General features: G+C 44.5%; 1 long non-coding RNA gene across 1 annotated transcript in view; it reads right to left on the bottom strand.

Annotated features, from left to right (window-relative positions):
* LOC106629652 (uncharacterized) overlaps window positions 1-12,326 on the bottom strand; it is a 62,526-nt gene extending 50,200 nt beyond the window's left edge. Inside the window, exons 1-3 of the long non-coding RNA XR_012583542.1 lie at window positions 5,650-12,326; window positions 3,079-5,566; window positions 249-401 (exon numbers count right to left, since the gene is read on the bottom strand). This is a non-coding gene — a long non-coding RNA (uncharacterized LOC106629652). The remainder of the gene's footprint in view (window positions 1-248; window positions 402-3,078; window positions 5,567-5,649) is intronic.
* Window positions 12,327-12,682: the final 356 nt, after the last annotated feature.

Here is a 12,682-nt window from a genome sequence, read left to right as displayed (position 1 = left end):
ACCTGCCAGGTGTCCCTCCATGGCCAGGCTTGCTCAGTGCAGGGACCATGCAGGGCCAACAGGCAGAAGTGTTTTTTAGGAGGATAAAAACACAGCAAAGGAGAGAGAAAGGGCAAAGAAATACGCCTGAGCCTTGAAACACAAAAACAACAGCAATTTGGGTCTGTTCCTAGAGTTGAGATCCTATTTTTCTTCTGCTTTATACATCACCATGCAACTCTAGAGATTAAAACAAGCAGCGTGCTCACCAATACTCTGGTGAATCCACAAAAATGCAGGTCTCCAGGGTTCATTAAATTATTTTTTTCTGTTGCTGGTGTGGTTGGAATTCAGCCTTTAAGGATGTTCTTGCCAGCTGGGATATCCCGGAGGACATGTTTCTTCCTCTGTTTTGCTGGCAACTATGAGGAAAAAAATCATAATGAATGACCTCTTTTCTCTTTTCCTTCTGCACCAGCTGGCTCCGATACTCTTTCCCAACCTGCACTTGCATCTTCTACCAAACGGAATCTCATTTCCCAGAGACTTCTCCAGGCTCCTCAAGATAATGAAAAAACCAGTATAATGGAAATACTTGGCATGGCCTTTGCTCTTTTAAACCAACTTGCTTTTTTATTTAAAAAGCTATTGGAATAAGTAATTTCCCTCTATTCTGTTAATCCCAGCTCCCTGCACATCAAGACACATCCTAAACTGGCCATACTGAAAGCCATTAGATAACCTTCAGAGGGCAGAAACAGAGCTCTCTGCAATTGCTCTACTAAATAGTTTGCCAGAAGGAAAACACCAAATGGATCTTCAGAAGTGTGCGGGAAGAAAAAAGCAAGAGAATAAGATTTTTTCCTGTACCTATTTCCTCTTGATTCTTTATTTGCACAGAAGGTGAGCAGAGTGGAAGTGCCTGGGGAGCGGGGCCAGCTCAGAGCCTGCAGTGCTGGGGCTGAGCTGCAGCCTGGATGGGAACACCCCAAAAAAACCAGGCAGGACGGGAACATCCCAAAGAAAACACAGCAAAAGAGAGGCAGCTCTCCATCTCCACCCCGGCCCAGACAGTGGCTCTGCAAAATCTGGTACTCGACTTACATTTTCCCTCCTTTAGTATTTTCTTTTTCACATTAAGTTTTCTCCAGTTCCAGTTGTTCTGGTCTGAGCCCAGTTTGCTCTGTGAGCGTGACAGGTTGCTTAGCAGCTGACTTTAAAGTTCGATTATTGTATTAATATTGATGCTATCATTGCATGAATCATTACTTCTGTAGGAGGAATAATTTAAGTTTCTTTAAAATATTGATTTTGGAGAGATACCAAAGTGGAGGCACATGGGACTGAATCTTGCTGGCACAGCAGCTTGAGGATGAGCATCACCAACTCTGCTGGGTGGGATGGAGACTGGGAAAAGCAGATGGAAATTCTGGGATAGTTTGGATTTTAAGGGATATACCCACCACTGGGGGCAAAAACTCAGAACAACATAAAAATGTTTCTGCATTTGAAGGAGCTAATGTTCTCATGTGTATGGGAATAACTTTATCTTGAATCCAGGGAGATATCCAAGGCCATAAATGTGAGGGCTAGAAATCCTATCTGGATTGTCTAGAATATGATCAGAAGTCAAAAGAAGTCATGAATACAAAGTTCTGTCAATAATGTCTGTATTATCTCAATATTTTCCACATAAAATACAAAAAAATGGGTTATATAAATAGCATTCTGTGAAAATGTCCTTAATGGCTGTGTTTTGACACATCTTTAAGTCCATAAACTTCACTCTTTTTAATGCTTTTGGTAAGACTTGTAGTGAGAAAAGACAATTCTGAAGTCCTGACATTAATAAGTCTATTGTAAAAAGGTCACCTTTGCCTAAGAATATTTTATTATCAGTGGAGCAGAATAGCTGTGAATGTGTAATGACTTTTATCTGATGATTGCCTTGTATTCTTTCTAAGGAAAGACGGCTTCAGATGTTGATAATTTACATATACGTGTTGAAGTGTTTGGCAGCAGAAAAACAAACTGGTTCAGAGAAATTAATTATAAAGCAGCCATAGGAGAGACATGAAAATTAACTTCTTATCTTTGTGTGTTTCTAAGAGGTTTTAAAAATCACTACAGGACAGCCTGTCCCTGGGACACCACTCCACAGGGTGAGGCAAACACACACACTGGAGACTCACTTTGAGTATAAAGCACTGGAAAGGATATTTCTCATCTTCATTTAGTTTTTCCACTTTGGTGCAGAACCTCCACCACTTGCATTGAACAGAACATAATGGATTGGGAGGTACACAGAGAGGAGATATAGGTAGAATAGGTAGAGATAGAGATAGAGATAGAGATAGAGATAGAGATAGAGATAGAGATAGAGATAGAGATAGAGATAGAGATAGAGATGATAGGCAGATAGGAGTGTTAGTGGCAACAGGAGCTCAGATCAGCAACTAGGATTAACAGCCCCATGCAAAACCAGAGCTTCATGAAGGTCCCTGTCCCCAGGAGCTGCTGACAGGAGAGACAAAGGGGAATCATGCAGTCAGGATCCAAGTGAGCATGTGGGACCACTGAACTCCCAGACTCCCTGCGGGAGCTGCCAGCCTGGCACGGGTTTGCTGTGGGGTACAGAACCTGTTCTGCAGCTCAGAAATGTCCCTCCTGCCTGCCGTGACCACGAGCACACCTCAGACTCTGTTCTCATGGCAAATTAGGCTTCCCCAGGAGGACTGGGTGTTCATAAATAGCTCTGCAGAGCTTGTTTGTTATTTTGAGTCATTGCATTTCACTTAATTACTCCCAATCCACCATCTATGAAGGCTTTTCAACAAAAGCTGCCTCTGTTAAGAAAGCATTTTCATATACTAATGATCTTATCTCAGGAATATTTTTCAAAGAGCATTTAAACATCATGCTCTATTTGCCAGGGGACACAGTGAAAAGTAGGGGTATTTTTATAATTGTAATTTCAAAAAAAAGTATTTTCTAAAAGTGCTATCTGGGACAAAGGCTTTGTCTTACTATGAAGTCCAATTATCTGGGGATCATAAAACTGCAGAACTTCATCAGTACAAGAACACTGTGCCAACTTACCAGCATTTCAGAGGAAATACGATGGATATTCACAGAGGATGGTTTTTTGCTGCAAAGTGATGGCTGCTGACTCCTGAACCCATTTTCAAGGTTCTGCAGGGGAGCAGCCTGCCCCTCTCACAACAGCACTGAGTTCACTTCGTGTGCCAGAGCATCAGAAAACAAACAGGAACAGCTCTGAGGGATATGTAAGAGACTGGGAAAAGAGATGGAGAAGAACCAGAGGAGCAGGACAGGCAGCAATTGAGATTTGTCAAGAACCCTTTTGTCAAGAAGCCGGAGAGACCTGAATTGCAAATGACACTTAGCCAAACAGGAGAGGAGAGGACAAAAGCAATCCAGAATGTAGTGAAAGCATGAGGATGTGCAACTGCAGCTCTCCAGGAATTGGATGAGCTGAAGCTGGATTCTAGAGGTGCTCCCAAGCATGTGCTGTGCCATTTGCACCAATTATAGGGCTGCTGTCCAGCCTGCCCTCCTAATATGAAACAGGAGGAGCCCTAATCTCTCTGTATCAGGAAATGGGTATTTAACCTAATTTTTTCAAACCCTAATTGCATCCTTATTCTTCCTAATACTGAGCTAATAAATGAGGCATTCCAGATTCCACCCTGGCATTTCAGCACACCATAAAGAAATACACAAAAGATTAAGCAACCATTAGCTGTGTCGAGCATTCTCAGCCAGTGCAGCTCCAACAGAAGAAATGCAGTTCCAGTGATGGCAGCCCCAGAGCAGAGCCCACCATGAGGGAAGCCGTGGGCACTGTGGACTTGTGTGGGACTATGCTCGCGTCTCCTTTAAAGCATGCACACTGACAGATGAAAATATTCACAGTTGCCACAAAGCTTGCTTCATTTTTCATCCAGTCATGAATGAAACGCCTTCTTAACGTCCTTTACATCAAAGAAATGATTTCTTTATCTGGTATCATCCAACCTGTTTTCCATTTCCAATCTCCGTTCCCTTAGAAAGCTGAACACTAATTGGTATTCAGTGAATGAATTGTCATTACTTTTATTAATTATATCACATTGTTCAACTCCCAAGATAAGGGAGTTACTGTTCTCAGTACCAAACAAAGATGCTGCTCCTGTCAGGAGAGAGGGTGAGAGATAAAAATTCCAGAACTAATACTCCACTAGTGAAAAAGACTTTTGTCAGCTCTCCTGAGCCCCAAACCCTGCTTGGAGCTCTGGCTGTAGAAAAACAGCCTTCTGCCCTGGGAGCAGGCAGCTCCCCAGGCTGCCCCGCCAGAGCGCTCCTGCTGCGTGGGCACACACACTTTGCACACTTTGCACTTTGCACACTTTGCACTTGGCACACTTTGCACTTGGCACACTTTGCACTGCTCCCCAGTACATGCAGGACTGCAACCCAGGGTGCAACCCAGGAGTCACCACTGAGGTTTAAAAATCCACCAGTGGAGTTCACAAAGCTCAAGTTAATCTGTAAGTTGGTGTCTGATTCAGAGAAACAAGAAGAGGCTGCTCCAGCTCCTACACAGACAGAATTTATTCCTCCCCATCTCAGAAGAGATGTAGTGTTCCTTTTGTCTTGTTTTTAACTTTTATAAGAGGAAAAGACTTGAAAAAGAATGTATCTGCACAGCCTAATTCCCAATTGACATTTTAGTTTTGAGTCCAGAGATGAACAGGATGCAGTGGTGTGAATTGTTACAATAACATTAAAAATGCAGCAGAACTCATTATCCTAAATTTAATCTCTCCCTCTGAAATTCTGTCAGACTCATTATGTTGGTTCCCTTTCTGACATGGTTTGAGCACCTCTAGGGAGCAGCTGTACAGTACCAATAATAATGATTAAATTGCTGTCTAAAGCTTCACTGGACATCAAAAATAAGTAGATTAAATTCACACTTTCAGACACTTTTTAAGGAAAATTATCAGTGTACCAAGATGCTGGAGCTTATGATAAGCCCTTATGGAGTAAGTACACTAGCCCACAGAGCAAATGTCCTATAAACCTCATGGACACAGGATTCCGAGGGGAGCAGGTCACAGCCCTGAGGGAGGCTGTGTTTTCAGGGAAGCAGAAAGTGATGCTTCATCCAAACATATCACAAACTCCAGCTTTGGAAATGTGTTCTCCCTGCCCTGGCAGGGCTCCTGCCCTGTGCTCTGCTCACTGTCCCCCATGGCCAGCTCCAAATTCTGTTCTGCAGCAGTAATGCAAGTGCGTGCTTACCTTTTGGAGGGGAGAGTTTTAAATAGAGCTATATAGAGATGAATATCATCAACCAGATTTGTAATTAATTCCAGCAACTCATTAACTGTAGGAGTAAAGTCACTGGAGCTTCACTGGTTTATGAGACCTCCGGATGGTGTCCATTTACTTACTGAAGAATGCAGATCACGCCACGGTTTTATTAGGTGATGTATTCATTAATGTAGAGGCTCTGTCCATCAGAGCTGCAAAGAACCAGAACGGCTTTTTAGCTGAAATTCCACATCAGCTCTCAGGAGTTCTGTGGGACACAAACAATACATAAACTTTGTGCTAATTTCTCCTTAAATTATCAATATCCCCACTGCGAGCAGTAAAACTGACCTTCAGCTGCTCTGATAAGTCATGGTTAAAGGAGTGGAGATCCTGAGCTGTGCTGGGTCTGTGTGCTTGGTTCTTTGAAGGGTGCTGGCCGTGTCCCAGCATGCATCCCTAAATAAACCAAAACTGAACTGAAAAGTCACTTCGAATTATTATTAACAAGCACTGCACTATTTTAATTGGCCCCCTGGTGAATACTGGCCTAAGCATGGGGACAATAAATTGCCTTACTGTGTGATTTTTTTTTTTAATCCAACAGTAAAAAAGTCCCCCAAACTCAGAAAAAACACTGATGAGCACATAAGCACACGGAGAACAGCTGAGAGCACCAGGTCTGGTAAGAGCTCTCTGTTCAGCCAGCTCTGGAGCTACCACAGTGATGGACAGGCAAACTCCAGTGGCCTCAGCATCAAACCGGCAGTGGCAGTTGAGAGTTGCAGCTCAAGACTAAAACAGCCCAGTTTTTGTGTACCAGAAATGCTTGGAAAGTGTATTACTTAGTCTTCTAAAACAGCCGTTTCTTTTCTGGAGGATGAGGAAAAGCATCTTGTAGAGCCCCACTGATGTGTTGCACCTCATGCTGGACCTGGGTTTTCCATCGTCGCTCAGAAGTCAAACCAAAAAAAAGGAGCCAAGTCCTCCTAGAGAAAGCAAGAACTGAGCCAAATCAGCCTCCAAGTAAGCTCCACCAGGGCTGCTGCCACCCTCCATTCATCAGGAACAATGAGTGCAGGCATTGAAATTCCACACTGATTTGATAAACAGAGCACTGCTTTTTTAGTATGCCACATTTAGGCAAGAGAACAGATTCTGGCTGTAAAAAAAGTACCCTTGGAACCTGCTTTTATAGTTCGTACTTGAAATATTTCTCAACAATCCTCTCATCACAACTGCAGCCTCAGGGGTGTAATAACCGATAGCAAATCCACTGACTTTTCCAGGGCAGAAATGCAAGTCCTACATGCAGGTCACAATTTAATGAGTTCACAGACAACAAACCAGAGGGGAATCAATGCTAATTACAACAGGGAATCCCAGTGTCTCCATTGCATCTGTAGTGTCACTCACCTGCAACCACCAACTGCTCACATATTGATTTTAAGGTTAGCATCAGGCACAACACCTTGATGTGAAGCGTGTCCCTCTGCCCTCAGTTTGCACTGACAGGAATCAAACAGCCAGTAATTGGTAGGGGGGAAAAAATCCCATACTCCCCAGGCACAACTGGAACAAAGGAAATCCCAGATTCATGAATATTTAGCAAGTTTCCACACTCCTATGCATGACAGATGTATTTTGGTTTTAAAAGAATGTCAAAACCATTCACTGCAGTTCCCTTGTGAGATTAGAGTGGCCCCTTTTCTGGGAGCACTTGGTTTTGTGGCCTCATCCTGCATCTTCCTGAGGATTGGTTTAGGGCTGGAACTCTATTAACTGGAACTTTTTCAGGGAGGAAAATGGCATCCATACAGACATTTTTATTTTCAACTTTCATTTCAATTACACTTATATTTGGGCTCTGAGGTTGTTTACAGCTGAAATATATCTGCCTGGAGTTCAAGTGTTTCCTAGTCATCACTCACATTAGTTCTTTGAAAGGATTGTCAAGACAAAAGGAATGACACACAACCAGAAGTGTCACCCGAGGAGGATGTGTGAGGAGCAGGTCAGGCCAGAGCCTGCTGGCATCCTGAGCAGCCTGGCGGCTGGGGCTGGCACAAAGCACTGCCCTGGGCTACAGCCCGAGCCAGAGCTGGGGACACCTGAGCTTGCTGTGCCCAGCTGGCCACCCCGCACTGGGCCAGGGCGGCCACAGCCACCTCCCCCGGCCCTACCCATCCCTTGGGAACACAGGGCTGCATGGCCAGGAGAGCCGTGCAAGGGGCAGAGGGGTACACAGAATGATCCGTTGGTGAATTTAATGCCTGGTGATAAAACACTTCATCCATTCCCAAGGATGGTGCTTAAACAGATGCTGTTAGTGGTTGTATTTCAAAAGTCAATGGGGCTAAATAAATCTAAAATTTACTTCTACTAAAAGTGTTATGAGGCCAAGGTCTTTTTATTCTTTAGGTGTTCAATTAAGCAAAAATCCAGAGATCTGCAGGAGAATTTAAGACTGCCATGAACAGGAAAGCTTTTTAGTTAAGCTTTCATCTCTTCATGTGAAGAACTAAATTGATGATTTTTAAATAATTTACATCCCAGAAGTAGTGTTAAAAAAATGTCCCAAATGGAGCTAAAAGCATCGTAAATATAATTTCCTGTCAGATTATATGAAATACCCTGATAAATGAACAGCTCTTAAAAGGACACTAACAGTGGACTTGGAAGGCCTGACTCCAGCTTTCTGAAAATGCCAGCTCTGAGCAGCTGCCGTTTAACTTCAGCTCTGTGTGCCCTGAGCAAGCCATGAGATACAGAAGTATGAGTGTGCACTTTTTCCTTTCTCTGATTTATTACATCAATGCTTATGTTTTGAAGAGCCTTATCCAACTAAGAAAAAAAGGGAAACTAGTCATCAACCTAGAACTTGGGGAAGGGGAGAGAGACATGACTATTTATCTGCTCAATAAGGATCCTTTTGAATGCATCGCCAGCTGCCAACAAACGCAAATGTCTTTTATTTTCCTTTCAGTGAGTGCATGTGGGAGGGGAGGAGAGCGAGGAGGGAGTCTGTGTTAGCTCTGCTGTTACACTGCTGAATTAAGACAGCCACCTACCCATCATCTACTTCCAAATCCCTCTTGATTTTCAGACACATCTGACATTTCACAGTCTTCTGTTGCCCATCCTGTTTAAATATTAATGCACCCAAAGGTTCAGATGACTGCAGCCATCCAGAACAGAGAATCAGAAATTAAAAGCAAACAGGCAGAACAAAGCCCGGTAACGAGTGCGTGGTTCTGAACTTGCTGGGAAGGCTGAGATGAGCATACAGTCAGCTCGAGCTGTGAGTCATCCTTTCTTGTTATTAATGCAGTATTTATCAGCACTCACTCCTTTGCTCATGATTTCTGCCAGCTCTGTTTTCACACCACGTTCATCACCACAGCTTTCCTGTTTCTGTGCCCAGCAGGCCCAGCTCGTGTTCTCAGGCTCTGTCCGTGTCCCGTACTCCCATTGTGTCAGCAGCCTCTTTTTCTGGGTGTTGTACTTCCTTTGCAATTGTTTGTGTTTCTATGTGACAGGGCAGCAGTGGTGAAATAAGAAGTGACAGCCTACACTGAGTGTTGATATGATGCCATCATTTCCATTCTCAAGCAGATGGAGCCAGCACAAACTGGGCGCAGCTCTTTGGACACACTAAATGGCTTCAGCACCATGGCTGACCTGGCCTCTGAGCCCAAGACTCAGTGGCACTGACCTTCAGAGCACAAGGGACGATCTCACTTGTCCTACTACTGCACAGGACATTGGTCAGAGGTCGGGGCACCACTGGACAGGGCTTGTGCATCTCTGCTCAGGAGCCCTCTCAGCACAGTGCTGACAGTGCAGCTGCTGCTCCCTGCACATCCTGGCAACTTGCACTGTCCTGTGCACAAGGAATGACTGTGGGCTCTTCCCCCAGCCTCCAGATCACCAGCACTGAATCTGCATGAAAAATGTGACCTGTCCCCATCCCCGCACGGACAGGGACAGTAAGGCCTGAGGAGCACATGACATGTCCAACGGGGACATCCAGCAAACTGTCACAAGAGCTGAGAACAGACTCCAAACAATTCTATGACACCAGTTCAATGACATGTCAGCCATGGAAAGAGAGAAAGATAGAAGAGGAAAGCCATGCTCAGGAAAGAGAAGATGCCAAATGCAGACGTTATGGGAAGTGCTCAGTGTTTCCTTCCATTCAGTCTGAAAGTCAGAAATTATAACGGCTGAACCCTAAGGAGAGGAGGATGAAAGGGCTTCGCTCCTGGGCATGTGACACTGCTCCCCTTTGTGGTACCAGATGTGGGGAAAGAGGAGAGAAGAAAAGCAAATCTGGAGCTGAAAGGCTCTTTTTTCCCTCTTTTTTAAAGAAAGAACAAAATTAAAACGATCCTGAAAGAACAACTCTTCCTTTCAAAGACATTAGTTTGGGAAGCTGGCTGTAAAAGGGTACATTTTTGAAATGTGGCTGCAGTTACCAAGCAACCTGCTCTGCTGGCAGCAGCGCGTCCGAATTCGGGGGAGGCAGAGCCCATGGCTCTGCCCTCCCAGGACAGCGAGTGCAAGCCTGGACAGCTGGCACACCCTCCACCCAGCGTGGCCTCCAGAGCTAGGGGAGGGCCTTTGGAAGAAGTGAGGATGGCAAAACAATTGAGACATTGCATTGACAGAGGATGGAGGAACAGGGAGAACAGGAAAATCTGAAATCAGCCCAGTAGCTGCAGCAGAAGAGCTCTGGGTGTATGTGGGTGCAACTATAAGCATAATTTGATGTGTATTACTAAAACGAAGGCAAACAGCAAACAAAATTCTCAATTAACATTCGCTGTTCTCATATTCATTGGGCACACTGCAGTGCTTTGCAGGATTTTCTATAGCCCAGGGATATTGCAGTGGAAAGAAGAAAACAGATGCCCTGGGACCCAACCTTTCCAGGTTGAAAAACCCTCAACTCTGCCTGGGTCCAGAGCTTCACCAAAGCTTTCATTCCATTAACTCCACACAAGGCTATCATTACACTTTTCTAATCATGAGCTGTTTTGTTACATCCATTACTGTTCTAAATGGGAATTAGGCACAACATGCACTTTATTTAGGTTGTGAGTTGAGCTGGGAAAAAACCTAAGCGTATATCCAAGACAAAGAGCTGAGATGCTTTATTTCCCCCCATTTGGTGAAGAGAACTGGCCCCAGACTTCACAACCTCACACTGTCCCAAAAGTCTCTGGCATCTTCTGCCCCCAAAATGTCCTGAGCAGCCTGGTGCTGAGGGCTGGGTTCAAACATCTTAGCTAAAAGCATTAACAGAAACACTGTGGTTAAATGTTGTTTGAGACACCTGATGATGCCAATGGTAAAGATGGGAGCACCTCCCAGCACCTCTTTCTACCCTTTTGAGCCACCCTCCAGCACCACCTGAGCCAGCAGCAGCACAGAGCACACGGCACTGCCACTGTAGCATCTGCCTTTACTCCAACGGCCAAAGCAAACTCTCAGAGATATCCTGGAGTGTGAGATCCCTCACTGATCTGCACAATCTTCAACAAATGTTCTGTACCTGGCATATTTATAGGGTGCTCTGAGATCATGCGAAGATTTGTCAATAATCATACTAAACTTCATGGTTTTCCCTATGTTACACCAACATGGCATGTATGTTATAAAGACAGTCATTGTGAAGAGAGTGGTGTCACTAAACAGCTGGTTTACTCAGTTCTTTCATAAAACAGCTGAAAATTGTAGGTCGGCATTACATGGAATGCCTAATCCCTGAGTATTTAGGTTTATTAGATGAAAAGGACAAGAAGACCCTTTGCTACATTACATTTCCTTATGAAACCACACAGTCTTTTAGATATTTCTTCTTGAAACAGCACTGGCAAAACCTGTCACTTTTCTGAACTGATCCTTACTGTTACAATTGAGACTATTTTCTGAAGTGACTGAAAGTTTGAGTCATTTAGCACAAGAACTGCTCCCACAACAGGATTCTAAAAGTAATGCCACTCATTCCAAATTTCTTTGCTGTATTTTGTGCAACAACCATGCAGAACCATCAAGCAGAGAAAGAAAGTGCCCAGGACTTTACTGAGACACAGACTGCCTCCAGCTGCCACTTCTCCCATCAGCGACTCAGTTCACAGCATGACCATAATGCACACACATTTTTTTCCCTGTGTTTTGCCCCTTTTCTCTTAGGTTTCATTTTTCCATGTCTGCACCCTGGTCAGAACACCCTTTACCAGCCTGGTCATCCCGCCAGCCGTCCCTCCTGCAGCAAAGGTCCCGAGGGCCCGTACCTGCCCACACACCTCCGTACACCCCTGCTGCCCACGCACGTGCTGTGGGGCACATCAGGACTTTGGTACATTTTCAGCATAGCTTTTCTCACTGAGAGTGCTGACTGCATTTTCTGCCACTGCTTCACCTGGGCACAGTCTTGCAATTCTATTGATTTAGGCCACAACCCAGCACATTTAAAAATGTCATTACATTTAACATTTGATTAATTTAATTTCAGTAAAACTAAATTAATTTCACAATTTTTCAGCCTTAAAGCTGTACACCCACATGAAGGTTGGATGGGTTGTAATCTAACAGACACACATCTTCTTAGGGTTGACAATAGACCTCCACACATCAGCATTTTAAAATTTGAGTATTATACTGCTAAGCCTCAGGATTTTCCATCAATCAAAATTCACCAAATCACTCTAGGACTGCAGCCCTCTCAGTCCATCAGGCCCCAGAGAACACTGGTTATGAGCAAAAGCACTTCAGTTGTTCATGTTGAGCTGAACAACCAGGTTCCCCTTCTCCAATGTCATGTGGAGATGGGAAAGCCAAGTGTCATTTAAATAGTGTCAGCATCCCATTGTGGGGTTCAGAGCCCACTCATGGGGTGCACTGCATGGAGACAGGCACACCCCTGCATCACTCAAGCCCATGGCACTGGTCAGAGCATGAAGCAATGTGCAGCATACTGAGAGGAAATAGGATCAGTCCCCACGTGGGATTCCAATTCCCTCTTTCCTCCCACATCCAAGAAACCCCAAGTGCTGTTTTCTCACAGCCAGGCAGGTGTTGGGTGTGATACTTCTGATCCACACTTTCTGGCACAGAGAAGAACCAAAGGTTGATCCCATAACCACATTCTGTTTTGACTCCCAGAGATGGATCTCCACAGGTTTCATTAAATATGTGCAGACCGCAGGGTATTACAAAACCCTGGGCAGGGGTGCAGCCAGCACCCATTTAAATGCAGATGCTTTAAGAATAATTATCAGTTGCTCAATCTCCATGTGAAGCAGCAGCAGGACGGAGCTGGAACATGCGGAGAAGTTGGCAGTGCAGGCAATCCTGAGGACACCAGCAACTGCCTTTC

This window comes from Zonotrichia albicollis, chromosome 22, assembly GCF_047830755.1.
Source record: "Zonotrichia albicollis isolate bZonAlb1 chromosome 22, bZonAlb1.hap1, whole genome shotgun sequence".
NCBI classification, from domain to species: domain Eukaryota; kingdom Metazoa; phylum Chordata; class Aves; order Passeriformes; family Passerellidae; genus Zonotrichia; species Zonotrichia albicollis.
Note: the sequence above shows the minus strand (reverse complement) of the source record. Positions and strands in the feature narration are given on the sequence as shown.